This window comes from Bufo gargarizans, chromosome 1 (assembly GCF_014858855.1).
Source record: "Bufo gargarizans isolate SCDJY-AF-19 chromosome 1, ASM1485885v1, whole genome shotgun sequence".
In the NCBI taxonomy this organism is placed as follows: domain Eukaryota; kingdom Metazoa; phylum Chordata; class Amphibia; order Anura; family Bufonidae; genus Bufo; species Bufo gargarizans.
Window position 1 is genome coordinate 56,211,361 of NC_058080.1, and position 15,747 is coordinate 56,227,107.

Genomic DNA, 15,747 nt, shown 5'->3' on the forward strand with positions numbered 1-15,747 from the left:
AACAAGCGTCATACTACTTGCCCCAAGAGGCCATCACAGCCATGCCTACTATTGGCATGGCTGTGATTGGCCAGAGCACCATGTGACCCAGCCTCTATTTAAGCTGGAGTCACATAGCGCCGCCCGTCACTCTGCTCTGATTAGCGTAGGGAGAGGTTGCGGCTGCGACAGTAGGGCGAGATTAGGCAGATTAACTCCTCCAAAGGACTTGATTAACTGATCGATCTGCAGCTGTGGATCATTGAGCTGCTGATCCTCAATTGCTCACTGTTTTTAGGCTGCACAGACCGTTTGTCAGTCTCATTTTTCTGGGGTGATCGGCGGCCATTTTGTGTCTTGTGGTGCGCCAGCACAAGCTGCGACCAAGTGCATTTAACCCTCAATGGTGTGGTTGTTTTTTGGCTAAAGCCTACATCAGGGTGAAGCTGTCACACCAAGTGCATTTAACCAGCAATAGTCTGTTCATTTTTTGGCCATATACAAAATCAGGGGCAAGCTGCGCCTGTCACCAAGTGCATTTAACCCTCAATGGTGTGGTTGTTTTTTGGCTAAAGCCTACATCAGGGTGAAGCTGTGACACCAAGTGCATTTAACCAGCAATAGTCTGTTCATTTTTTGGCCATATACAAAATCAGGGGCAAGCTGCGCCTGTCACCAAGTGCATTTAACCCTCAATGGTGTGGTTGTTTTTTGGCTAAAGCCTACATCAGGGTGAAGCTGTCACACCAAGTGCATTTAACCAGCAATAGTCTGTTCATTTTTTGGCCATATACAAAATCAGGGGCAAGCTGCGCCTGTCACCAAGTGCATTTAACCCTCAATGGTGTGGTTGTTTTTTGGCTAAAGCCTACATCAGGGTGAAGCTGTCACACCAAGTGCATTTAACCAGCAATAGTCTGTTTATTTTTTGGCCATATCCCAGTCTAATTCTGTCACTAAATCCATACCGGTCACCCAGCGCCTAAATACTAGGCCTCAAATTTATATCCAGCTAAATCTGTCCCTAGTGCTGTAGCTGGGCGAGTTATTTAGTGTCCGTTCAAGCACATTTCTTGTTCTGGGTTGAAATACAATTCCCAATTTAGCAATTTCATAATTTAGTGGTTCCTGCTATATCAGAGCTATTTGAAATCTATCCCAAAAAGGGTATATAATATTGAAGGTGCACATTGGGTCATTCAGAATAACTTCACACACACCCGCTACTGTGTATTTCCAAGTCTAATTCTGTCACTAAACCCATACCTGTCACCCAGCGCCTAAATACTAGGCCTCAAATTTAAATCCCTCTAAATCTCTCGTTACCGCTGTACTGTTGTTGCTGGGCAAGATATTTAGTGTCCGTCAAAGCACATTTTTTGTTCTGGGTTGAAGTACAATTCCCAATTTAGCAATTTCATAATTTAGTGGTTTCTGCTATATCAGAGCTATTTGAAATCTATCCCTAAAAGGGTATATAATATTGAAGGTGCACATTGGGTCATTCAGAATAACTTCACACACACGCTTCTGTGCATTTCCAAGTCTAATTCTGTCACTAAATCCATACCGGTGACCCAGCGCCTAAATACTAGGCCTCAAATTTAAATCCCTCTAAATCTCTCGTTACCCACCGCTGTACTGTTGTTGCTGGGCAAGATATTTAGTGTCCGTCAAAGCACATTTTTTGTTCTGGGTTGAAGTACAATTCCCAATTTAGCAATTTCATAATTTAGTGGTTTCTGCTATATCAGAGCTATTTGAAATCTATCCCTAAAAGGGTATATAATATTGAAGGTGCACATAGGGTCATTCAGAATAACTTCACACACACGCTTCTGTGCATTTCCAAGTCTAATTCTGTCACTAAATCCATACCGGTGACCCAGCGCCTAAATACTAGGCCTCAAATTTAAATCCCTCTAAATCTCTCGTTACCCACCGCTGTACTGTTGTTGCTGGGCAAGATATTTAGTGTCCGTCAAAGCACATTTTTTGTTCTGGGTTGAAGTACAATTCCCAATTTAGCAATTTCATAATTTAGTGGTTTCTGCTATATCAGAGCTATTTGAAATCTATCCCTAAAAGGGTATATAATATTGAAGGTGCACATAGGGTCATTCAGAATAACTTCACACACACGCTTCTGTGCATTTCCAAGTCTAATTCTGTCACTAAATCCATACCGGTGACCCAGCGCCTAAATACTAGGCCTCAAATTTAAATCCCTCTAAATCTCTCGTTACCCACCGCTGTACTGTTGTTGCTGGGCAAGATATTTAGTGTCCGTCAAAGCACATTTTTTGTTCTGGGTTGAAGTACAATTCCCAATTTAGCAATTTCATAATTTAGTGGTTTCTGCTATATCAGAGCTATTTGAAATCTATCCCTAAAAGGGTATATAATATTGAAGGTGCACATAGGGTCATTCAGAATAACTTCACACACACGCTTCTGTGCATTTCCAAGTCTAATTCTGTCACTAAATCCATACCGGTGACCCAGCGCCTAAATACTAGGCCTCAAATTTAAATCCCTCTAAATCTCTCGTTACCCACCGCTGTACTGTTGTTGCTGGGCAAGATATTTAGTGTCCGTCAAAGCACATTTTTTGTTCTGGGTTGAAGTACAATTCCCAATTTAGCAATTTCATAATTTAGTGGTTTCTGCTATATCAGAGCTATTTGAAATCTATCCCTAAAAGGGTATATAATATTGAAGGTGCACATAGGGTCATTCAGAATAACTTCACACACACGCTTCTGTGCATTTCCAAGTCTAATTCTGTCACTAAATCCATACCGGTGACCCAGCGCCTAAATACTAGGCCTCAAATTTAAATCCCTCTAAATCTCTCGTTACCCACCGCTGTACTGTTGTTGCTGGGCAAGATATTTAGTGTCCGTCAAAGCACATTTTTTGTTCTGGGTTGAAGTACAATTCCCAATTTAGCAATTTCATAATTTAGTGGTTTCTGCTATATCAGAGCTATTTGAAATCTATCCCTAAAAGGGTATATAATATTGAAGGTGCACATAGGGTCATTCAGAATAACTTCACACACACGCTTCTGTGCATTTCCAAGTCTAATTCTGTCACTAAATCCATACCGGTCACCCAGCGCCTAAATACTAGGCCTCAAATTTAAATCCCTCTAAATCTCTCGTTACCCACCGCTGTACTGTTGTTGCTGGGCAAGATATTTAGTGTCCGTCAAAGCACATTTTTTGTTCTGGGTTGAAGTACAATTCCCAATTTAGCAATTTCATAATTTAGTGGTTTCTGCTATATCAGAGCTATTTGAAATCTATCCCTAAAAGGGTATATAATATTGAAGGTGCACATAGGGTCATTCAGAATAACTTCACACACACGCTTCTGTGCATTTCCAAGTCTAATTCTGTCACTAAATCCATACCGGTCACCCAGCGCCTAAATACTAGGCCTCAAATTTAAATCCCTCTAAATCTCTCGTTACCCACCGCTGTACTGTTGTTGCTGGGCAAGATATTTAGTGTCCGTCAAAGCACATTTTTTGTTCTGGGTTGAAGTACAATTCCCAATTTAGCAATTTCATAATTTAGTGGTTTCTGCTATATCAGAGCTATTTGAAATCTATCCCTAAAAGGGTATATAATATTGAAGGTGCACATAGGGTCATTCAGAATAACTTCACACACACGCTTCTGTGCATTTCCAAGTCTAATTCTGTCACTAAATCCATACCGGTCACCCAGCGCCTAAATACTAGGCCTCAAATTTAAATCCCTCTAAATCTCTCGTTACCCACCGCTGTACTGTTGTTGCTGGGCAAGATATTTAGTGTCCGTCAAAGCACATTTTTTGTTCTGGGTTGAAGTACAATTCCCAATTTAGCAATTTTATAATTTAGTGGTTTCTGCTATATCAGAGCTATTTGAAATCTATCCCTAAAAGGGTATATAATATTGAAGGTGCACATAGGGTCATTCAGAATAACTTCACACACACGCTTCTGTGCATTTCCAAGTCTAATTCTGTCACTAAATCCATACCGGTCACCCAGCGCCTAAATACTAGGCCTCAAATTTAAATCCCTCTAAATCTCTCGTTACCCACCGCTGTACTGTTGTTGCTGGGCAAGATATTTAGTGTCCGTCAAAGCACATTTTTTGTTCTGGGTTGAAGTACAATTCCCAATTTAGCAATTTCATAATTTAGTGGTTTCTGCTATATCAGAGCTATTTGAAATCTATCCCTAAAAGGGTATATAATATTGAAGGTGCACATAGGGTCATTCAGAATAACTTCACACACACGCTTCTGTGCATTTCCAAGTCTAATTCTGTCACTAAATCCATACCGGTCACCCAGCGCCTAAATACTAGGCCTCAAATTTATATCCCGCTGAATTTGAATACAATACATTGGGCCAAATAATATATTTGTTGTTGTGGTGAACCATAACAATGAGAAAAACATCTAGTAAGGGACGCGGACGTGGACATGGTCGTGGTGGTGTTAGTGGACCCTCTGGTGCTGGGAGAGGACGTGGCCGTTCTGCCACATCCACACGTCCTAGTGTACCAACTACCTCAGGTCCCAGTAGCCGCCAGAATTTACAGCGATATATGGTGGGGCCCAATGCCGTTCTAAGGATGGTAAGGCCTGAGCAGGTACAGGCATTAGTCAATTGGGTGGCCGACAGTGGATCCAGCACGTTCACATTATCTCCCACCCAGTCTTCTGCAGAAAGCGCACAGATGGCGCCTGAAAACCAACCCCATCAGTCTGTCACATCACCCCCATGCATACCAGGGAAACTGTCTCAGCCTCAAGTTATGCAGCAGTCTCTTATGCTGTTTGAAGACTCCGCTGGCAGGGTTTCCCAAGGGCATCCACCTAGCCCTTCCCCAGCGGTGAAAGACATAGAATGCACTGACGCACAACCACTTATGTTTCCTGATGATGAGGACATGGGAATACCACCTCAGTATGTCTCTGATGATGACGAAACACAGGTGCCAACTGCTGCGTCTTTCTGCAGTGTGCAGACTGAACAGGAGGTCAGGGATCAAGACTGGGTGGAAGACGATGCAGGGGACGATGAGGTCCTAGACCCCACATGGAATGAAGGTCGTGCCACTGACTTTCACAGTTCGGAGGAAGAGGCAGTGGTGAGACCGAGCCAACAGCGTAGCAAAAGAGGGAGCAGTGGGCAAAAGCAGAACACCCGCCGCCAAGAGACTCCGCCTGCTACTGACCGCCGCCATCTGGGACCGAGCACCCCAAAGGCAGCTTCAAGGAGTTCCCTGGCATGGCACTTCTTCAAACAATGTGCTGACGACAAGACCCGAGTGGTTTGCACGCTGTGCCATCAGAGCCTGAAGCGAGGCATTAACGTTCTGAACCTGAGCACAACCTGCATGACCAGGCACCTGCATGCAAAGCATGAACTGCAGTGGAGTAAACACCTTAAAACCAAGGAAGTCACTCAGGCTCCCCCTGCTACCTCTTCTGCTGCTGCCGCCTCGGCCTATTCTGCTGCTGCCGCCTCGGCCTCTTCCTCCGCCTCTGGAGGAACGTTGGCACCTGCCGCCCAGCAAACAGGGGATGTACCACCAACACCACCACCACCACCTCCGTCACCAAGCGTCTCAACCATGTCACACGCCAGCGTTCAGCTCTCCATCTCACAAACATTTGATAGAAAGCGTAAATTCCCACCTAGCCACCCTCGATCCCTGGCCCTGAATGCCAGCATTTCTAAACTACTGGCCTATGAAATGCTGTCATTTAGGCTGGTGGACACAGACAGCTTCAAACAGCTCATGTCGCTTGCTGTCCCACAGTATGTTGTTCCCAGCCGGCACTACTTCTCCAAGAGAGCCGTGCCTTCCCTGCACAACCAAGTATCCCATAAAATCAAGTGTGCACTGCGCAACGCCATCTGTGGCAAGGTCCACCTAACCACAGATACGTGGACCAGTAAGCACGGCCAGGGACGCTATATCTCCCTAACTGCACACTGGGTAAATGTAGTGGCAGCTGGGCCCCAGGCGGAGAGCTGTTTGGCGCACGTCCTTCCGCCGCCAAGGATCGCAGGGCAACATTCTTTGCCTCCTGTTGCCACCTCCTCCTTCTCGGCTTCCTCCTCCTCTTCTTCCACCTGCTCATCCAGTCAGCCACACACCTTCACCACCAACTTCAGCACAGCCCGGGGTAAACGTCAGCAGGCCATTCTGAAACTCATATGTTTGGGGGACAGGCCCCACACCGCACAGGAGTTGTGGCGGGGTATAGAACAACAGACCGACGAGTGGTTGCTGCCGGTGAGCCTCAAGCCCGGCCTGGTGGTGTGTGATAATGGGCGAAATCTCGTTGCAGCTCTGGGACTAGCCAATTTGACGCACATCCCTTGCTTGGCGCATGTGCTGAATTTGGTGGTGCAGAAGTTCATTCACAACTACCCCGACATGTCAGAGCTGCTGCATAAAGTGCGGGCCGTCTGTTCGCGCTTCCGGCGTTCACATCCTGCCGCTGCTCGCCTGTCTGCGCTACAGCGTAACTTCGGCCTTCCCGCTCACCGCCTCATATGCGACGTGCCCACCAGGTGGAACTCCACCTTGCACATGCTGGACAGACTGTGCGAGCAGCAGCAGGCCATAGTGGAGTTTCAGCTGCAGCACGCACGGGTCAGTCGCACTACAGAACAGCACCACTTCACCACCAATGACTGGGCCTCCATGCGAGACCTGTGTGCCCTGTTGCGCTGTTTCGAGTACTCCACCAACATGGCCAGTGGCGATGACACCGTTATCAGCGTTACAATACCACTTCTATGTCTCCTTGAGAAAACACTTAGGGCGATGATGGAAGAGGAGGTGGCCCAGGAGGAGGAGGAGGAGGAGGAGGAAGAGGGGTCATTTTTAGCACTTTCAGGCCAGTCTCTTCGAAGTGACTCAGAGGGAGGTTTTTGGCAACAGCAGAGGCCAGGTACAAATGTGGCCAGCCAGGGCCCACTACTGGAGGACGAGGAGGACGAGGATGAGGAGGAGGTGGAGGAGGATGAGGATGAAGCATGGTCACAGCGGGGTGGCACCCAACGCAGCTCGGGTCCATCACTGGTGCGTGGCTGGGGGGAAAGGCAGGACGATGACGATACGCCTCCCACAGAGGACAGCTTGTCCTTATCCCTGGGCAGCCTGGCACACATGAGCGACTACATGCTGCAGTGCCTGCGCAACGACAGCAGAGTTGCCCACATTTTAACCTGTGCGGACTACTGGGTTGCCACCCTGCTGGATCCACGCTACAAAGACAATGTGCCCACCTTACTTCCTGCACTGGAGCGTGATAGGAAGATGCGCGAGTACAAGCGCACGTTGGTAGACGCGCTACTGAGAGCATTCCCAAATGTCACAGGGGAACAAGTGGAAGCCCAAGGCCAAGGCAGAGGAGGAGCAAGAGGTCGCCAAGGCAGCTGTGTCACGGCCAGCTCCTCTGAGGGCAGGGTTAGCATGGCAGAGATGTGGAAAACTTTTGTCAACACGCCACAGCTAACTGCACCACCACCTGATACGCAACGTGTTAGCAGGAGGCAACATTTCACTAACATGGTGGAACAGTACGTGTGCACACCCCTCCACGTACTGACTGATGGTTCGGCCCCATTCAACTTCTGGGTCTCTAAATTGTCCACGTGGCCAGAGCTAGCCTTTTATGCCTTGGAGGTGCTGGCCTGCCCGGCAGCCAGCGTTTTGTCTGAACGTGTATTCAGCACGGCAGGGGGCGTCATTACAGACAAACGCAGCCGCCTGTCTACAGCCAATGTGGACAAGCTGACGTTCATAAAAATGAACCAGGCATGGATCCCACAGGACCTGTCCGTCCCTTGTCCAGATTAGACATTAACTACCTCCCCATAACCATATATTATTGGACTCCAGGGCACTTCCTCATTCAATCCTATTTTTATTTTCATTTTACCATTATATTGCGATGCTACCCAAAGTTGAATGAACCTCTCCTCTGCCTGTGTGCTAGGCCTAAATATATGCCAATGGACTGTTGCAGTGGTGGCTGACATGAAGCCTGATTCTCTGCTATGACATGCAGACTAATTCTCTGCTGACATGAAGCCAGATTGTCTGTTACGGGACCTCTCTCCTCTGCCTGGGTGCTGGGCCTAAATTTATGACAATGGACTGTTGCAGTGGTGGCTGACGTGAAGCCTGATTCTCTGCTATGACATGCAGACTGATTCTCTGCTGACATGAAGCCAGATCCTCTGTTACGGGACCTCTCTCCTCTGCCTGGGTGCTGGGCCTAAATTTATGACAATGGACTGTTGCAGTGGTGGCTGACGTGAAGCCTGATTCTCTGCTATGACATGCAGACTGATTCTCTGCTGACATGAAGCCAGATCCTCTTTTACGGGACCTCTCTCCTCTGCCTGGGTGCTGGGCCTAAATTTATGACAATGGACTGTTGCAGTGGTGGCTGACGTGAAGCCTGATTCTCTGCTATGACATGCAGACTGATTCTCTGCTGACATGAAGCCAGATCCTCTTTTACGGGACCTCTCTCCTCTGCCTGGGTGCTGGGCCTAAATTTATGACAATGGACTGTTGCAGTGGTGGCTGACGTGAAGCCTCATTCTCTGCTATGACATGCAGACTGATTCTCTGCTGACATGAAGCCAGATCCTCTGTTACGGGACCTCTCTCCTCTGCCTGGGTGCTGGGCCTGAATATATGCCAATGGACTGTTGCAGTGGTGGGTGACGTGAAGCCTCATTCTCTGCTATGACATGCAGACTAATTCTCTGCTGACATGAAGCCAGATTGTCTGTTACGGGACCTCTCTCCTCTGCCTGTGTGTGTGCTGGGCCTAAATATATGCCAATGGACTGTTGCAGTGGTGGCTGACGTGAAGCCTCATTCTCTGCTATGACATGCAGACTGATTCTCTGCTGACATGAAGCCAGATCCTCTGTTACGGGACCTCTCTCCTCTGCCTGGGTGCTGGGCCTAAATTTATGACAATGGACTGTTGCAGTGGTGGCTGACGTGAAGCCTGATTCTCTGCTATGACATGCAGACTGATTCTCTGCTGTCATGAAGCCAGATTGTCTGTTACGGGACCTTTCTCCTCTACCTGGGTTCTGGGCCTAAATTTATGAAAATTGACTCTTACAGTGGTGGGTGACGTGAAGCCTGATTCTCTGCTATGATATGAAGACTGATTCTCTGCTGACATGAAGCCAGATTGTCTGTTACGGGACCTTTCTCCTCTGCCTGGGTTCTGGGCCTAAATTTATGAAAATTGACTCTTACAGTGGTGGGTGACGTGAAGCCTGATTCTCTGCTATGATATGAAGACTGATTCTCTGCTGACATGAAGCCAGATTGTCTGTTACGGGACCTTTCTCCTCTGCCTGGGTTCTGGGCCTAAATTTATGAAAATTGACTCTTACAGTGGTGGGTGACGTGAAGCCTGATTCTCTGCTATGATATGAAGACTGATTCTCTGCTGACATGAAGCCAGATTGTCTGTTACGGGACCTTTCTCCTCTGCCTGGGTTCTGGGCCTAAATTTATGAAAATTGACTCTTACAGTGGTGGGTGACGTGAAGCCTGATTCTCTGCTATGATATGAAGACTGATTCTCTGCTGACATGAAGCCAGATTGTCTGTTACGGGACCTTTCTCCTCTGCCTGGGTTCTGGGCCTAAATTTATGAAAATTGACTCTTACAGTGGTGGGTGACGTGAAGCCTGATTCTCTGCTATGATATGAAGACTGATTCTCTGCTGACATGAAGCCAGATTGTCTGTTACGGGACCTTTCTCCTCTGCCTGGGTTCTGGGCCTAAATTTATGAAAATTGACTCTTACAGTGGTGGGTGACGTGAAGCCTGATTCTCTGCTATGATATGAAGACTGATTCTCTGCTGACATGAAGCCAGATTGTCTGTTACGGGACCTTTCTCCTCTGCCTGGGTTCTGGGCCTAAATTTATGAAAATTGACTCTTACAGTGGTGGGTGACGTGAAGCCTGATTCTCTGCTATGATATGAAGACTGATTCTCTGCTGACATGAAGCCAGATTCTCTGTTACGGGACCTCTCTCCTCTGCCTGGGTGCTGGGCCTAAATTTATGACAATGGACTGTTGCAGTGGTGGCTGACGTGAAGCCTGATTCTCTGCTATGACATGCAGACTGATTCTCTGCTGACATGAAGCCAGATTCTCTGTTACGGGACCTCTCTCCTCTGCCTGTGTGTGTGCTGGGCCTAAATATATGCCAATGGACTGTTGCAGTGGTGGCTGACGTGAAGCCTCATTCTCTGCTATGACATGCAGACTAATTCTCTGCTGACATGAAGACAGATTCTCTGTTACGGGACCTCTCTCCTCTGCCTGGGTGCCGGGGCCTAAATATCTGAGAATGGACTGTTCCAGTGGTGGGTGACGGGAAGCCAGATTCTCTGCTATGGAACCTCTCTCCAATTGATTTTGGTTAATTTTTATTTATTTAATTTTTATTTTAATTCATTTCCCTATCCACATTTGTTTGCAGGGGATTTACCTACATGTTGCTGCCTTTTGCAGCCCTCTAGCTCTTTCCTGGGCTGTTTTACAGCCTTTTTAGTGCCGAAAAGTTCGGGTCCCCATTGACTTCAATGGGGTTCGGGTTCGGGACGAAGTTCGGATCGGGTTCGGATCCCGAACCCGAACATTTCCGGGATGTTCGGCCGAACTTCTCGAACCCGAACATCCAGGTGTTCGCTCAACTCTACTTACGAGTCTTGTATGTCAGGTGTCACTCTTGTTCATGATGTTCCCTACATGTTTGCAAACTTGTCAGAGATATTCACATATGGTTTACCCATATACTCTATGACACAGACATGGGATGCCTCATAGAAAGCACTCTAGGTGTACAGTGAATGAAGTCAGTAGTCCTTATAGGCTCACTGACTTGTTCTAACCAAATTAAAGCGGCTGTGCAGCAACCTATCTCTCAAGAAGTATCTCAGAAAGCTAATTTAGGGTTATGGACTGATAGTATCTCTGTTGTCTATATACATCCTCAGAATACCTCAGTACTTCTTAATTACCACTCTGTTGCTGTTGCACTCCCAAACCTGGCAAAGATTGCTGAAGGTATTATCTGCCCTCCCTTGTTTTCAGTCTCAGGGGTTAAGATTTAGTCCTGTACCCTTACAGTACAGTACAATATACAGTGCCTCAAATCTTTGGCTTGTCTCAGAAATTATTTCTTAGAGGAACAGTTTCTATTCTCAAATAATGTCCATGTGGGATATCCTTTTTAAATGCTGTAGGGTGACAATTTAGCTGTCACCAAAAGGTATAGTTCGATCTCAAATGTAAATATGAAACCAATAATATTGTCATTGAAACAATTGTCAAAATTTTCAAACTCCCTTGTGTCATTTCATAAGATGAGAACATCGTCTATGTACCAGGTCCACATGCTAACCTTATCAACAAATGGTAGGCCTTTGTAACTAGATCAAGGTTTTCACCCACCACACTAGGAACACGCATACATGTAGGCACATGGCATCCCCATCACAATGCCTGTGAGCTGGTGATAGAAGTCAAGTCGAATGGGCAATGTATTATCATCTGTTTGTATTTAGGATATGATCAATTGCTTTGCAAGGCTAACTTGATATGGGACTGAATAATACAATACCTCTACTCATGCTAGCCAACTATACTTAATCCATGATTAAGATGCCTTCAATGTGTTTCAACAAGTCTGTGGTGTCTCTAGCGTACCAACGTAGGGCTGTCACATATGGTCTCAGTACGTTATCCAGATATATCCCTACATTCTTGCACAGGCTACCCCCAATAATGCTGTCCTGCCTCATAATGGCACTAAGCTCTTATCCACGCCAAACTATAAAAGGTGGCACTGGTCATTTGTGGAATGATAAGTAACAAAAATTCTAACTCAAGTATCATCAATCAAGTATGTCTTTTTTTCATCTCGAGCTCATCATTATAAATTTTATTTGGACTAGTCAGCATAATCTTATAGCACTCTGTGTCTACAAAGTTCTTCACACATTACTTGGTCTGTATCTGGGACAACAACAGTCCCACTTTTGGGTCAGATAGCTTTATGGTTATGGATGGGTCATTTTCCAAAAACTTGAATGTCTTGATTTCTCCTTTTGTGTACTTATGCCCAGACTTCTGGGTCCCTAGAGTCTGTGTGTGTTTTAGATGTATTCTTTAGAATTACATTGCTGTTGATTGGTATCCCCAAGTGGGACTGTACGCTGCTGAGATTCATGTGACTGTTATTGAAATAAATGCTAAATGTCACCTCAGTTCTTATGGGTATTGTGTTGAGAGGATGGTAGCCATTTGGTTTACTTGAATCTGATTGGATATTTGAGTTAGTTTCATGTTTGTTTTCACCCACACACGTTCTGTAGGTATGCACACACCTTGTTCTAGAACCAACTAGCTCCTCTGTTTACTGCCTACCACCCAAAGTATCACCCTAAGAAACCACATTCCATAGTGTGAGGTTTTACATAGACGTTTGTAGTGAATGGACAAAAACTGATGCAAGAATTCCAAGGGTATGCATACTTCTGAAAACATTTTTTCAAAGAGTGTTTAAAAAAAATTAATCATCTTTGCAAATAGTCCAGACTGTAAATACTCTACGTTTTTGTGTATACAGCTCCTATCTATCGTAACCACAAAACATTATTTATCGTTGATTTTAACAGATTTTTTATATATTGGAAATACTATTGTCATTTGTAAAGTTATTCATTGTAAATGTGTTTCATGCTACTTTTCCTACTAGTATACTACATTATGGCCACAACTGAAGGTGCACTCAAAAATGGTGGCATATGTACAATTAGAATGATTTAAAGGTTATGGACACCTTTGGGGGCATTTTGTTTATAATTGTTTTTTACTCATTTTAGGTTAAAAAAAAAATCTTATTTTTTTTAATTATAAATTTTCAACAGTTTTTTCCTCTACAGCTTTCAGTTTCAGTGCATTTAGAGACTATTACTCTTTGACTTACACTGAATCTGCCAGGAAGCTGCTCTGATGGCTCAAACCGTAGTCCTTATCTCTGAACTCCCGACAGGTCGTAAACACTCATTGTAGCTAAAGTCCTACCAGTTTGATAGGGGGTCTGGTCTACAGTCAGATTTATTAAGAGGATCTGAACTCATTCATATTGTCATTTAAACAACAGCCACATTTTCAAACTTCCTTTGTGCCAATCCATGATGAAAACATCATCTATGTACAGTGTCCACCTGCTAACCTTCTCAACACGTGGTAGGCCTTTGTCACTAGAGCAGGGTCTTCACACTGGGGTTAATTTATTTAGTAGTCTGAGGTCTGTATATATTTACATGTCTAGTCTGATGTCTGATTTATTTAGGGGACTGTTCTGGGTCCTGTAAGACCTGGTGTGTTTATTAAAGGGGTTATCTGACTTTTTGTAACTGATGACCTATCTTCTGTATAGGTCATCAGCATCTGATTTGTGGGGATCCAAAACCCAGTACCTCCGCCTAGGGTAAGCAGGACCTAGGGTAAGCTGCAAGAAGGCTAGAAGCAGGACCCCCTACCGATTAAGATGGCCGAACCCCCACCAATCAGATGCTGATGACCTATCCAGAGAATAGGTCATCAGTTACAAAAAGTCGGATAACCTCATTAAGATCTTATCTGGGGTCTGTATTAGTTAAGGCATCTCCTCTGTAATCTCCATCCCCAAAAGTACAATTTCTGGCTGCAATCCTGAGGTACAGTGTTGTGATAAAGACCTTGTGAGGATCTAAATCACCAGACTCCATGGATTCAAGCCAGGCAGGATGTAGATATTGATGTATATGGTGATTTGGATCCAAGTTTTTCAGGACAAAAACTGCACCTGACAGGAATCAGAAGGGGACATGTCGTTATCAGAATCTCTCAGTGGCGTTTTACTTCAAAAGCATTATCGATATATATTTAATATATTTGAAAAATTAGTATTTTTACCTGGCACAATATGGCAACCTCTTCCAGTGCCGGACTATATGCCAGCCTTAAAGAGGTTACGACCACCCTGCAATCCAGCAGTGGTGGTCGCGCTTGCACACTATAGGAAAAAGTTCCAGCCTATGCGCACTCCCGTAGTTCCGTCCACCAAAGAGGCTGACGTCTTTTCCTATAGTATGAAAGCACAGCCACTGCAGCTGGATTGTAGGGTGGTCGTAACCCCTGGAAATGAGCGGTGTATGGAAAAATGAATCAGCAAAGGAGACAATATGGACAATCACAATACATTAGTAAGTGCCTTGTATTAACTTTCTCTACATGATAAATGTCAATTGCTGAAATGAGAAAACCCCTTTAATAAGAAAAATACTTTTTCAAATTTGTTTTTAACCCTCCTAGGGGACTTGGACATGTGATCATCAGATTGCTAGTACCGTAGACTGCAATAGTTTACCCTGGACCCTTATGCAGCTGCACTGGCCACACAGGCGGTATGCCAGCCTCTGGCATGTTGGATATGTGCCTCCCTACTTTATTTTCTATATCACGTTGTTATGTTGAAACGTTTAGTACTTTTCTTGAACAGACAGTGCCAGGTTTGGCTTCTGCTTTGCATTACTTGGATGACTTTTTCTTTGTCAGTCCAGAAGGTTCTCCAGTTTGTTATTTGATGCACAAGATTTATGTGCCTTTGTCTTCTGAAAGAACTGAAGGTCCTATTACATACTTGTCATTTCTAGTATAGAAATAGATACTTTTTGAGATGGGGTTTTGTTTGCCAGAGGACAAACTGTGCAGGTTGTCAGCTCTGTTGTTCCGATTTGTTGGTTCAAAGTAATGTACTAGTGATGATCGAGCATGCTCGGCCGAACGCAGCCAATAAACGCGCAGGGAGGTACTGGCACGCACTGTAATGCCGTAGCCATGTTGGCTACTAGCATTACAGTGATTGGCTGGCCGGAAAGCGTCATCGGCCAGCATGTTCGGCTCAATCTTAGTCGGTGAGAGCTGAGCATAGGAAGGGAAAGTGTGGGGAGTGTTATTGAAAGATTCTTATTAGAAAAACTTTTCAGAAACCCATAAGTCCTTTAAAGGACTATTATGTGTGACAGCAGCAATATACAGGTGAAACTCGAAAAATTAGAATATTGTGCAAAAGTCCATTTATTTCAGTAATGCAAATGAAAAGGAATTGCATTAATGCAGCTTAAAATTATAATTTTGTGAAAAGGTTTAATATTCTAGGCCCAAAGTGTCACAATCTAGTCAGCTAATTAATCCATACCCCCTGAGCAAAGGGGACCTGAGATTGTGACTTTGGGGTTTCATAAACTGTAAGCCATAATCATCCAAATTATAACAAATAAAGGCTTGAAATATCTCGCTTTGCATGTAATGAGTCTATCTCATATGTTAGTTTCACCTTTTAAGTTGCATTATTGAAATAAATTAACTTTGCACGATATTCAAATTTTTCGAGTTTCAACTGTATATTTTTTAGCGCATCCTGCTCTAAATAGCGTCTAATAGGCCACTGCGGACAGTTAAATTATCCACGCCACATCTCCTGTGTAAAGTGTGCGCATCCCTAAAACATCTGTGACATCCAGTGTACTTTTTCAATAGACGGTGTTCGCTGCAGACAGTAACATTAGTTGCGCCACATCTCCAGTGTAAAGTGTGCGCATCCCAAAAATATCTGTGACATCCAGTGTACTTTT